The following is a 13,899-nucleotide window of genomic DNA, read 5'->3' as shown; positions in this document are numbered from 1 at the left end:
CTGAGTAGCGGTGGGACTAAATGATAGACTATTCTTGACTCTACGATGCATCGAGTAGTGGTGGGACTAAATAGTAGATAACTTTTGAGTTTACGATGCACCGAGTATCAGTGGGACTAAATAGTAGACAACTTTTGAGTTTACGATGCACCGAGTAGCAGTGGGACTAAATAATAGATAATTTTTTGACTCCACGATGCACCGAGTAACAATGGGACTAAATACTAGACAATTTTTGAGTCCACGATGCACCGAGTAGCGGTGGGAATAAATAATAGATAATTTTTGACTGTACAATGCACCGAGTAGTGGTGGAAATAAGTAATAGACTATTCTTGACTGTACAATGCACTGAGTAATGGTGGTACTAAATGATAGACTATACTTGACTCTACGATGCATCGAGTAGTGATGGGACTAAATAGTAGACAACTTTTGAGTTTACGATGCACCGAGTAGCAGTGGGACTAAATAATAGATATCTTTTGAGTCCACGATGCACCGAGTCGCAGTGAGACTAAATAATAGACTATTCTTGACTCTATGATGCACGTAGTAGCGGTGAAAATAAATAATAGATATCTTTTGAGTCCACGATGCACCGAGTAGCGGTGGGAATAAATAATAGATAATTTTTAACTGTACAATGCACCGAGTAGTGCTGGGAATAAATAATAGACAATTTTTGACTGTACAATGCACTGAGTAGTGGTGGGACTAAATGATAGACTATACTTGACTCTACGATGCACCGAGTAGCGGTGGGACTAAATAATGGATAATTTTTGAGTCTACGATGCACCGAGTAGTGGTGGGACTAAATAATAGACAATTTTTGACTCTACGATGCACCGAGTAGCAGTGGAAATAAATAATAGACAACTTTTGACCGTACAATGCACCGAGTAGCGTACGCGTACTAGTTGAAAATACGAGGTATGTGCAATTGTTAGAACGAGTCCGAACGTTTCGAGCGAATATTTAACAGTGGAGTTTCAACGTTCTCGATTATAGATTCTTTCTGGACCAGTGAAAATACAAACGTGGCCGTGTACCCGTTTTTTTGGACGTTCGACGTGGACGTATTTAAAATTGTAACGAAAGTTGAATGCAATCCGGCCGAAACGGTGTATTCGAATTTAGACGAGGAGGTATCGCTGTTACGCGCTCTTCCAACCTACTCCACATTTAAACGAGACACTGCGGATTTTTTTATCCATTAGCACATTGTTCGACATTCTCCTACCGTTCTCGTTCCGGTTTCGTTTCGTTTTTTCTTTTTTCTTCTTCTTTTTTTTTATTTCGTTCGTGCCGGAGCCTTAGAACGGAACACAGAATACCGACATTGTTACCGATATTTTCTGGGAAACCGTCATACAAATGGACGCATGAAAAGAACGGTATGACGTCGTAGTGCTTTACGAAAATACCGGCATTAAGACCGGTAAATATTTTCCCATAGACCGTTTGTTCACTCCCGACCCATTTTTCCGTACAAAGTTTGTTCGCTACGTTTGTTCTTAGACGTATTTATCCACGACGTTGCTAGCTTAACGAAGATCGTATCGAGACACATTTTTGTACGAAACAAGTCTCGGGGAAAATCTAACTACTCGACCGAACGGACAATATTTAGAAAAACGAATTTCACTTCCATAAATAAAAATGCTCCCATATTTTAAACTCCACCAACGAAATTAAACATCGAGGAAAATAATCGTTACACTTTTTTCTCGAAGAAAGAACTTCACCTTCCTAGACACTTTATTACTCTTAACAATATTCAAAAGTAGCTAAATTCACTTTATAATAATTGCAATAATCTCCCTTACCTCGATAAATACACGAGGAAAATTCCAAGAAATTATCGCGAGAGAATAACTATCCTAACGGTACACTGAATTACGCGAGGACCGAGAATCTCCTCTCGGGTCCAAAGGGTTAAGAGTAATGAAGTGTCTAGGTAGGTGAAGTTCTTTATCAAGAAATAAGTGTAACGATTATTTATCTCGACGTTTAATTTTCTTGGTAGAGTTTATCGTTAGACATTATGGAGAACCAGATGAAAATAATTATTCATTCGCGATACTTTCTTCGTATTTTCCTCGTGCGTTCATTTCTTTGTAACGGGCTAAGAGAAGTCATTACAATTATTGTAAGGCGAGTAACTATTTTCATCTCGTTCCTCATCGCCTAAATGTCTCCTTCCACCTACGAAAGTGTCTCACTTCCACCGACGAAAGTGTTTCACTTCCATCGACGAAAATGTCTCACTTCTACCGACGAAAGTGTCTCACTTCTACCAACGAAAGTGTCTCACTTCCATGGACGAAAGTGTCTCACTTCCATGGACGAAAGTGTCTCACTTCCATGGACGAAAGTGTCTCACTTCCATGGACGAAAGTGTCTCACTTCCATGGACGAAAGTGTCTCATTTCCATGGACGAAAGTGTCTCACTTCCATGGACGAAAGTGTCTCACTTCCACCGACGAAAGTGTCTCACTTCCACCGACGAAAGTGTCTCACTTCCACCGACGAAAGTGTCTCACTTCTACCAACGAAAGTGTCTCACTTCCATGGACGAAAGTGTCTCACTTCCATGGACGAAAGTGTCTCACTTCCACCGACGAAAGGGTCTCACTTCTACCAACGAAAGTGTCTCACTTCCATGGACGAAAGTGTCTCACTTCCATGGACGAAAGTGTCTCACTTCCATGGACGAAAGTGTCTCACTTCCACCGACGAAAGGGTCTCACTTCTACCAACGAAAGTGTCTCACTTCCATGGACGAAAGTGTCTCACTTCCATGGACGAAAGTGTTTCACTTTCACCGATGAAAGTGTCTCACTTCCACCGACGAAAGTGTCTCACTTCCATGGACGAAAGTGTCTCACTTCCACCGACGAAAGTGTCTCACTTCCACCGACGAAAGTGTCTCACTTCCACCGACGAAAGTGTCTCACTTCCACCGACGAAAGGGTCTCACTTTTACCAACGAAAGTGTCTCACTTCCATGGACGAAAGTGTCTCACTTCCACCGATGAAAGTGTCTCACTTCCGCTACGAGTAAGCGAGCAAGCGAGCGAGTCCCGCGGGAAAATTCGTTATTCCATCGCGGTTAGGTTGGAGGTCGCTTAAAGGGGACTGTGGAACGTAACCTAGAAGCGTGCCAGCTTCCGTGGAATTCCTCCGAAGCGTCTTATCCGTTCGAGAGGTCCCCGAATTACCGGGGCCATCGATTCTGTCGAGAAGTTTACTCGCCGGGAGACGTCTACCTGCCGACTTCCGACCACCGGAATCGCGCTCGGAACAAGGGGTGGCGGTGGGTGGATGGGTTCCGAGCGACTCGTTCCGGGGCATTACGAGAAACGGACAACGAGTTCGATAGTCGATTGCCAGCGACCGTCTACGCCGAAGGAAATTAGCTTTTCCTGCCATTTATCAAACGGACGGGGGCTGGGGGGAGAGCTCGTAAAAGGAGGAGCGGAGAGAAGAGAGAGAAACAGAGAAAGGGAGATGAATACGTGGAAGGAAAGTAGGGGTAGAGAAGGAACGAAAAGAAATGAAACGGAAGGGCAGAAGGGCGCGATAGCCACGCCGCGTCGGAAGTCGGAAAGAAATATCGAGATAATTAGGTTCCATCGCGGTCGGGGGTTCCCTCGTTGGTAAACCACGCGAATCGTTATCTTCCGTTAATTATCTTCTCCGCCGATAGCGTCGCGATTAATTCTTCCTTTTTCTCCTTTCTTTCTTTCTTTCTTTCTTTTTTTTTTTTCCATTTCAAAAAGTCGACGTCCAAATCGTTTCGCACAGAGGGAGTAGTGAAACGCACAGTGGATCGCCGAAACGATGAAAACCGATGAAAAAGAGGCACCACGACGAGTAGGATCGATACACAAATCGCTCGTTGAACGAAAACGGAAACGACTGAAAATCACGGGTGCACCGGTGTTCGAGCAAATTTTTCGATAACGTTAATAAAGGCGGGTGAATAAAAAAAAAAAAAGAAAAAGAGAGAGAGAGAGAGAGAGAGAGAAGAAAAAAGCAAAAAAGAAAAAAAAGAAAAAAGGAGGAACGAGGTGGTCGGGGAGCGGCGTTCCTTTGCGCATGACGTCCTTTTTACAAATGTCAACGGGTACCGGTGTTTTCCCTTCCGTGCGGCCGATATACAAGCGATTTGCTTTTTGTCGGTCGAGCATCCAGACGCTATCCAATTCCGTCGAAATACGAGGGGGCACCGTGCGTTCGTTTCGCGCTATCGACCATTGTCCGCGCGGCTCCGAAAACCCATTGAATCGCCAGGAGCCTTTTTGGCGCTTTTCGGTACCAGCCGCTCGTTTCCTCTTCGCGCTCGTTCCCAACGAACGGCTAGGTTCGCGGTACCACAGACGTCACCACCACCAGAGACTCTCGCACTTCCGGTCTGCGGAGGACCCGATCGTTCTCGCGTCTCGACGCTCCGCGAGAACGATACACGCGAATCGAGTCGAATTGTACGATCGATCACTTTTAAAATCGATCACTTTTAAAATCGATCGTCGAGAATCCTGGAAACTCGATCTTCACGATCGTCGAAGCTTCGAGGCGAAGTTTCGATCGTTCAATTTGTTTATTCACCAACGAGAACCATTTTGCATCGAGGTAACGAAAATACGAAGGTGGAAGATTTATTCGATCGCGGGGTAATTTCTGTCGGAGTAATCCAATCTCCGGATACTTTGAAAATAATGTCACGTTCGGTGACTGCCGTCTTAGAATAAAGCCACGGTGTATCGCGAAGCCTTTCATCTTCGTCGACTCAATTTTTTAACGAAGAATGCTCGAACGACGGCCAAGATTTCCAAGGGATTATACGTAATTGAATTTTTCGCAAATTAATTGATCCAAATTTAATAACACTCCGCAACTGTAGCCTCGGCACCTGACCCCCTTATACATCGCGCAGCCCTTGGTCTTCCAGTTTCCTCAATTTTTCATTCACGAGAAGGTGCGAGATTTCCGTGGGGGATTACTCGTGATTGAATCTTTCGAAAATTAATCGAATTTTTCCAAATTTTACCAATTCTCGACACTGATGCTTCGAACGTTATGTATAGTACAATCCTTTATCGTCGTTTCTACAATTTTTCATTCACGAGAAGACAAATCTCCAAGAAGCCTGTTCTAGAATTCAAATTTCTCGACGCATGACAAACGGATCGAGTTCCATAATACTAAACAAAACCTTTGGAAAGAATCACTCACCAATCTCTGTCATGTCTCGGGGCTCGAAAATCGCACAATATCGTCCACTGGAGGAAAATATGCACCCTAGTTTTCTATATATATTTATTATATATATCACATACTTTATACTTAATTTTACTTGTTAGTAAAATTACACACGTTACTCTTTGCACGTGGCCACACTCGTTCTCACCATCTAACACTCCACATCTTCTTCTATCCTTTTATTCTTTCCTGTGCATGCAGATGCATTCACCATCGATAAAATACAGAGATATCTCCAAAACACCCACACTTGAAACGAACAGTGTGATTCAACTATCTCAAGAATTCTCCAAAGAATCATCACTGTCGCTCACGAAACGTTTCACCCAAGAAATTGGTTATCAAAAGACGATGTATACCCAGTGGGAGAATTTTCTTCGATTTCGAGAGCGAGAGTGTCTGGTGCTACTCGTGGTCGTCGTCGCCGCGTTCCGCGCGCGCCTGGTAGCATCGAGCGGGCCGAGACGCGTCTTTAATCGCGTCCACCCTCCGATTCCCTTTCAGCCGCTGGTAATCCGCCTCCCGGGATTGACTCGAGGATTTTCTGGAAAAAAATCTTTTTTCCCCGTGGCAGGGGTAAGCTGGATCGGACAAGTCGCCGTAGCCATCGAGGGACGAATTTTTCTTTCTCTCTTGCGCGTCGTTCGCCGATACATCATTGTCGTTCGTTCGGCGCACTCGGCTTGGCTCGTGTTCGCGGCTCGTTACGCGCCGAAGGAAATATCGGCGGGAACGGGGAATCAGAGGTGGTAGGGGCTGCAAGAATCGGCCGAGAAATTTCATTTTTCTCATCGGGGCTGCCCTCTCCCTCTTTTTCCTTCTTCTTTCTCGTTTTTGTACGCCGGTCGGGATCGTGGAAATGCGTCGAGTCACGCAACAACGGATTCCGCGCGGGATTTTCCACGCTCGAATCGTTCCTCGTGATGCACGCCACGGTCGGGGATCACGCTTCGTTCGAGCCGCGATCCGTCCTCGCGACCGTGTCCCGACACGCTCGAGAAACCAACCAGCGCGTGGATATTTTCGAAAAAATAACGCGCGAACGCGTATATCGTGCTCGAGCAACTCGGGGAGAAAGAGACGCGTTCGAGCGGCCGAGTTGCAACGTTGCCGGGCAACTCGCGAGTTGCGTTGAAAATTCGGCAATCGGCGTAACATCGCTGGTAGATCGCCCGTGATGTTGGAAGTTTGCACGATGTGGTTCGTGGGGGAGTGATTATCGTTTTGAAAAAAAAATTTTGTTCCCCTCTCTCGTGGAACAATCTACGGAGTAATATCGATAAAGGAGTAAGGAACAAAAGTGGGATAGAAGTGATCGTCGAACTCGGAACGGTTCTGGCATCGACTTTTTTTGCAAGAATGGAACACCCCTGTATTGAGGTAACAAATCCAATAAGCCACTTCCACAATGTACCTATATCCTCGGTGGTTCCTTTCACCGTCGACTTTGCTCGTTGCCGAGGCGACCATCCCTACTACTTTCCCGATACGGCGCAACTAACGAGGTTCGCGCGCAAGTATCGAGGCTCCGTGACCAGTGATTCGGGACAAAATACTCGTAAATTTCTTTCACTCTAAAATATTACAACAGTGCAATATACAGTTGAAAATATCTATTCAGAGCAAAGGGAAGACTTTGAGCCTACGGTTTAAGATCAACGATTGTTATTCTATGCCTTCGTAGACGACGCGTCCATCCGGACTCGATCGAAAACGAAGTCGCGAGACACAATCTTCGTCTCTCTTTCTCTCTCTGTCTCCTCCGAAAGTCCCCGAGAGCGGTCTCGATTTCTTTTCAAGCTATCTCCATTCTCGTACGGGGTAATATTCCTCCGGTGATAATCGTCGGACCACGGAGAAGCGAACGGGGAAACCGCGTAAGTACCGGAGACAAAGCTCCGCGACCATTGTCCCGTTTGGCCGCGTTTCCTCCTCCACCTCCACCATCTCCTCCTCCTGCGTCGGCTCGGTCTCTGCTTCGTCTCTGTAGTCACGCGAGCTCGGTGTCCTCTTTCGTCTACGCGTTCGTTGCTCTTTTCTTCGCATCGATCGCAACGAGGAAGAAGACGAAAAAGAAAAAAAAAAGAAGCTAACCAACGTGGTATAATTAACCGTGGAACGTATCGGGGAACCCCTACAACGTTTCGTTCGTTCGCGTTAGGGAATCTCGCGAGCTTTGAACGGCCCGTGTCGCTTGAAATTGAACGACACAGAGAACGTTCCCCCTCTCTGCTCCGTGCTCGTACACCGACCGCCCATTAATCGCATTACGTCTTTCTACCGAAATGAAACTCGATTCGATTGTATTTTGGACCGGGGGAGGTAACCGAACGGTGGGAGTTACAGGACCGATGGAGAGGGAAGCGGTAAACGAGGCGAACGCAGGGAACGGCCGGAGGTTGGCCGAACCCGTTCCTCTGGAATTAATTTGGGTAATTGGTGTAAACAAGACACGGCCAACTAATTGCCGAGCCTCCGAACGAGAGTCATTCTCGCGTAAACAATCGAAATCGACCAAAATTTAATTGTTCGACCGTTACGCGGACGGGGGCAACGTTTCATCTTGGCTACCCGGTGAGATCCTCTCGACACTGTTTTTCTTCCCGGTTTGTGCGAGAGGGCTGCTCGGTCTCCGTGTACGCGGCCACTCGTTGTCGTTTGCTTTTCGTTTTTTTTTCCGCGTCTCGTTTCGAACGCTCGATAATTCGTACGTTTCTTCACCGAGAATCACCATCGCGTTCGTACGGACGTTCACGCGTTCAAGAGTGGCGTTCTTCGGTCGGAAGAAATACAACGAGACACTCGAGGCGGACTCGAGTGGTCTGTTAAGCGATACCCTCGTTGGTTACCAAACGAATTGCGTCCGAGCGTGCTCCAGCGGTCCTGGGATCTGGGTTAGGGCCTCTTCTATTTTTTGGCACGAGGTTCTTTGTTCCACCTCCCCCGTTTCTCGGAGAAAGATGCCTCCTCGAAAGGGTAGTTAGGTTTGTAGCACCGTAGAACGGTTTCGTCCCTTTGAATTTCACAGGAAGTATTCCCTTCGCGAACGCCCTGGCGCTGAATTAGAACGAGCGTTTAACACCGACGTTCTACAGGATTTCTCGTGGTACGCGTGGAACGTTTTCCGAGAAACGGGGAGAAACGATTTTTCGTAAATTCGTCGACACTTCGGTTAAATGTAGGCGTTGTTTGGATGTGAACGTCGCTGGTACGGTGTCGGTGCTCTCTCTCAAGTGGATAAGAATATCAACAGTAGAAGGAGTGAGCGATGGTCAGACACGCCGAGAAGTGGATCGCGTGCTCTGTGAATTTTCAACCTCGATTTTTCTTGGAAAACGAAGTCTCGGGAAATGTAATTTGTTTCGTATTTTCGATTCAATTCTCGACGAAGAATCGTTCCAACTTTTCCGAACACTGTGTATTTATCGGTCAGACGAGTCAATCTAGTACTCAATCAGTTGGCCTGTAAACTTTTAACGCTCTATTGCTTCTAAAACGAAACTTCTGCTCCACATTTTCAATTCTCAACGAAGAATCATATCCTAATCTCTTCAAAAATAAATCCCAACGACCCCTATCCTACCATTACCGCGTTACTCTAAACCTTTGGTAATCCATGAGCTGTCTTAAAAATTCAAAAAAAAATTCTCCCACTTCTGAGTTCAAGTTTCCAAAAAATCTTCCTCGAACCTACCAAACTGTTCCAATAAACTCTTTTCAGGTTCAGGGCTCAAGTGATCCAATCTACGATTTTCTTAATCGCATACCCTTCGAATTTTCAACGCTCGATTTATCCAAAAAACAAAAAATCTCACGTTCTCGAATCTCTACAAAATTAACAAAAGTTTCTGAATCCAAATTCCCAAAAACTCTTCCTCGAAGCTACCAAACTTCCCCAACAAACGCTTTCCACATTAATACCTCAGATGATCCAATCCACAACCTTCACAATCGAGTACCTCGTGAATCTTCAACGCTCGATTCACCCAAAACATAAAAAAACACGTTATCGAATCTCCGCAAAATGAACAAAAGCTTCTGAATCCAAATTTCCAAAACCTCTTCCTCGAAGCTACCAAACTTCCCCAACAAACTCTTTCCACATTCATACCTCAGATGATCCAATCCACAACCTTTACAATCGAGTACCTCGTGAATCTTCAACGCTCAAATCACCCAAAACATAAAAAAACACGTTATCGAATCTCCGCAAAATGAACAAAAGCTTCTGAATCCAAATTTCCAAAACCTCTTCCTCTTTCGAATCTCCGAGAAAGAATCACCCTCGGTACAATTCCGTCATAGATCGAGTTAGCCAACTGTTGAGCGGAACTGTGGACGAAAACCGCGAGCGAATCCTCGACACGGGATTGGACGATATTATATTCGGTGGGTTCGCGGGAAAAGAAGTTTCCGAACAGTTCGGTCGAATTCGCGTTGGAAACACGGATTAGGTACCGTGAAGCAGTACGAGCGAAGCTTGGAAACGAATTCGCGACGTGACGCGCCTCGAAATGCTCGATGGACGACCGAGTTTCGCAAATCGAATCAAGTAGCGCGTGGACGCGGCCCCGAGGTCTCATTAGCCGAACGATTCTCGAGGTACCGGTTGAACATTGTCCACCCGTCCCTCTCGCCACCTCCACCCCCACCCCCACGCCCACAGCCCCTGTCACTGTCGTCGACGATGGAACGAGAGCGAAACAGGTGAAATTCGATAAAAGGAGGAAAGCTGGCGGGTTTCGTAGCGCGTGCCGCGTAAATTCGCCACGGGCGTCGGCAAAGGGAGGAGAGCTAAATAGCGAGTCCGAGCGAGGCTCACCGGCTCGAAGTCTCTGTTAAACGCCCGGCAAATTGGAACGAAGTTAAAGCGTATTTCGCCCCGACGAAAGCGTCTCCTTCATCGAGCCCACCCGTTAATTTTCGCCCCCGATCTCACGAACACGAGCCGGCTGGTTGGTCTCGCTCGACTTCGAAGCGCGAGGACACGGAGGAGCGGCGCGCGACCGACGCCAAATCGAATTAATTCGAGTCGACGTCGTCTTTCAGAGGGGACCAGACGACGACGACGACGACGACGACGACGATAGTCCCACGCCTTGAAAAGGAATCGGATCTCGCACTTTGGACGCGTTCTCGATGCCACTTTCCTCCGTACCTCGATTGGATTCTCGATCGTTTCTTCATCGATCTACGCCGCTACCACGCGTTTCTCGCACATGATACCAAGAGGATGGATCGCATCGTGTGGAATTCTTTCGAAGTGTAATTTTTATTTACCAATCGCGTCCAAGAGAATTGTTATCTCGAGACGGAGATCGTTCTCGTTCAATTTTCGCGCGCAAGGAATCGTCACGATCGAGAGACGATGGAATTCTCTATGTATTATATTTACTTTTCACAAGAGAGAATCGTTATAATCGAAAAACTGGATTCCGAACGGTTACTCTTTCCATGCGGGAGAATTGTTACGATCGAAAGATGGATCTCTGTGTTTACTTTTCGCGCGTAAGCGAATAAATTAATCTTTAATCGCGGTTGGAAGATCGATCTCTACCTTCACCGTGTTCGTTAGGTGGAATTGTTATCGTTAAAGGATGAATTCTTCTTCGCGTTGGTCGGATAAATTTCTCTCCGTCTCTCGGTGCAATTGCTCCATCCACGCGAAAAGATTCCATTCTTCGTTTACTTTGATTTTTCTCGCGCGTAATTCACCGCGCTATCGCGAAGATGGATTTACACTCGCACCGCGAACGGCTCGCGTTACGCTACGAAAACGTTCTATAATTTATTGGACACCTTGCTACGATTTCGAGCGAAATATTCGTACCCGGTGATTTCGCGCACTCGCGCGTCATTCAGGCACGGTGCGTGCAAGCGACATGCGTCACTGTGCAGCCGCGTCAAAATGACGTCGCCGTCCCGCGTGTCACTCTTCGTATTTCGTGCGAGTGGCGTCCGTTCCGATACTCGCACTGCTCGCTCGGTTTCAATCCGGACACGGACATGTCAAAACGTTGGCGGTCGCTCGGAAAGCGAGATGTTTTTTCGACGATTAAATCGAACCGTTTCTCTTTTGTTGGAATTTTTTATTCAGGATGAACACTCGGTCGAGATCTCGCTTCGTTTCGAAGATCGAACGGTGAGATTATTTCTAAACCAATCGCTTTTCGCTGTACTCCAAAATTCTCGTCGTGGAAGCATTGAGAAAGTTCGGTTTAAGATACAAAAAAAAAGCTACCCCGCTTTCAAGTTATGGCACAGTCGGTTACATGATCAAAGATTCTCCCGACTTCCGAGCAGTAGTGTACACGATGTAAATTATATTACTCTCACATCTCAAGACACAATGCCAACCAGAAATAATAGTCTTTCTTTATCCCACGATACTCCCACCTTCGATTTCGTCGTCCAATCTCGAAGACTCTTTGAGCGCTTCTTCGTTCGAATTCAACGATTTCGCCTAAAATAAGTAGGAATCCGTCGCGCGTCTCGTTCCCTGTACAATCCCCTCGATTCGAGATACGCGCGAGGCGAGAGAATTCCCGAGTGGAAATAAAAAAAAAAACGTTAGCCCGCTTTGAAGCAAACCGTTTCCCCCGGTCGTAATCCGGTACCGCGTACGAGATCCATCGTCGAGGTGTGAAAATCTCCGCGAGATCGTCGAAGCGTCTGATCGACCGTGTCAGTAAACCACAAACGTCGTTCCGGCGCGCGTGTCTTACTCGCTCGAAATAGCGAGGTTAATATCGAGCCCGTGGCGGAAGAGAGCCACGGGTATACGTTCCCGAGTCGGCTAAAAAAAGAGCCGGCCGACATCCAAACATCGTTGTGGATCCCCCGACCATGAGAAATTCCGCTGGTTGGGGACGGGGGAAGTAAGTCCCGGTGGTCCTCGATTCGACGACGATCGGGGGCACGCCTGGATTCGTTTTGGAATTCCGTCGTTTCCGGCCATCGTCTAACACGGAACGGACGTTGATCGTCTTCTCTTTCTCTTTACTCTACCGTACACGTTTCGAACCAGAACAAAATCTCCTCGAGATATTGTAGCATTTCCCTCTAAGTACCTTTCTCGCTCTATCTTTGCTCTAGGATGAATATTTTATACCGGTGCAATATTATAGCATTCTCTCGAGTGTGTGTACTTTGAATGCTTGTGGAAATGGCGTAACATTTTTCGGTGTGGAGAAACTAAGTAGCTTTCTCACTCTATCTTTGCTCTAGGATGAATATTTTATACCGGTGCAATATTATAGCATTCTCTCAAGTGTGTGTACTCTGAATGCTAGAGGAAATGGCGTAACATTTTTCGGTGTGGAGAAACTAAGTAGCTTTCTCACTCTATCTTTGCTCTAGGATGAATATTTTAATCCAGAACAATATTATAGCATTTTCTAGAGCATACATCCTTTGAGCGCTAATAGCGCAAAATTTGTCTACGTGAAGGAACTAAGTACCTTTCTTACTTTCTCTCTCTGCTCTAGGATGAATATTTTAACCCAGAACAATATTATAGCATTTTCTAGAGCGTATGTACCTTGAACATTAATGGTGCAAAATTTTTCTCCATAGAGGAACTAAGTACTTTTCTCACATTCTCTCTTTGCTCTAGGATGAATATTTTAATCCAGAACAATATTATAGCATTTTCTAGAGCATACATTCTTTGAGCGCTAATAGCGCAAAATTTGTTTACGTGGAGGAACTAAGTACCTTTCTCATTTTCTTTCTCTGCTCTAGGATGAATATTCTAACCCAGAACAATATTATAGCATTTTCTAGAGCATACATCCTTTGAGCGCTAATAGCGCAAAATTTGTCTACGTGGAGAAACTAAGTACCTTTCTCATTTTCTCTCTCTGCTCTAGGATGAATATTTTAATCCAGAACAATATTATAGCATTTTCTAGAGCGTATGTACCTTGAACGCTAATGGTGCAAAATTTTTCTCCATAGAGGAACTAAGTACTTTTCTCACTTTCTCTCTCTGCTCTAGGATGAATATTTTAACCCAGAACAACATTATAGCATTTTCTAGAGCATACATCCTTTGACCGCTAATAGCACAAAATTGTCTGCGTGGAGAAACTAAATACCTCTCTCACTCTCTCTCTCTCTCTACTCTAGTATGAACATTTTAACCCAGAACAATATTATAGAATTTTCTAGAGCATACGTCCCTTGAACCCTAATGACCCAAACTGTTTCACCGTGAAAAAATTAAATACTTCTTTCTCTCTCTCTGTTTCGCGTGCACGCGCCTCTCCTCGTTCAACCGAGGCAATGAAACGTCCTCGATATCCTTTTCGAGGTTGATTCGCGAAACGCGCGTTCGAGCGCGCCTCGAGTGTCCGCCTCCGTAGCGACGACGAAATAAATCTTCGAGCTCGATAAACGATAGTCGAGTGAAGGGTTCTCCACCGTCGGGGGAGCTGCACAGCTTTGAAAGGACCTTCGACTTCGAAAGGAGACTTCCTAATCGTCTTCCCATGGGAGGTACCGCGGAGGTGGGGTCGGTTTGGTGGAAAGTTCGAGGGACCGTCTCCGGATTGTACAGAACCGGTCGACGCGGTCAGGTGCCGAGGGTATCGGAGGCCTTCGTCGCGGAGAAGAGATTCGCGAAT

General features: G+C 46.1%; 1 protein-coding gene across 3 annotated transcripts in view; it reads right to left on the bottom strand.

Moving 5' to 3' along the window:
* Positions 1–13,899, bottom strand: part of Slip1 (SLo interacting protein 1) — a 152,867-nt gene that overhangs the window by 48,293 nt on the left and 90,675 nt on the right. The gene's annotated exons all lie outside the window — the stretch shown is intronic.

This window comes from Ptiloglossa arizonensis, chromosome 9, assembly GCF_051014685.1.
Source record: "Ptiloglossa arizonensis isolate GNS036 chromosome 9, iyPtiAriz1_principal, whole genome shotgun sequence".
NCBI classification, from domain to species: Eukaryota; Metazoa; Arthropoda; class Insecta; order Hymenoptera; family Colletidae; genus Ptiloglossa; species Ptiloglossa arizonensis.
This window is presented reverse-complemented; position numbering and strand designations above follow the sequence as displayed.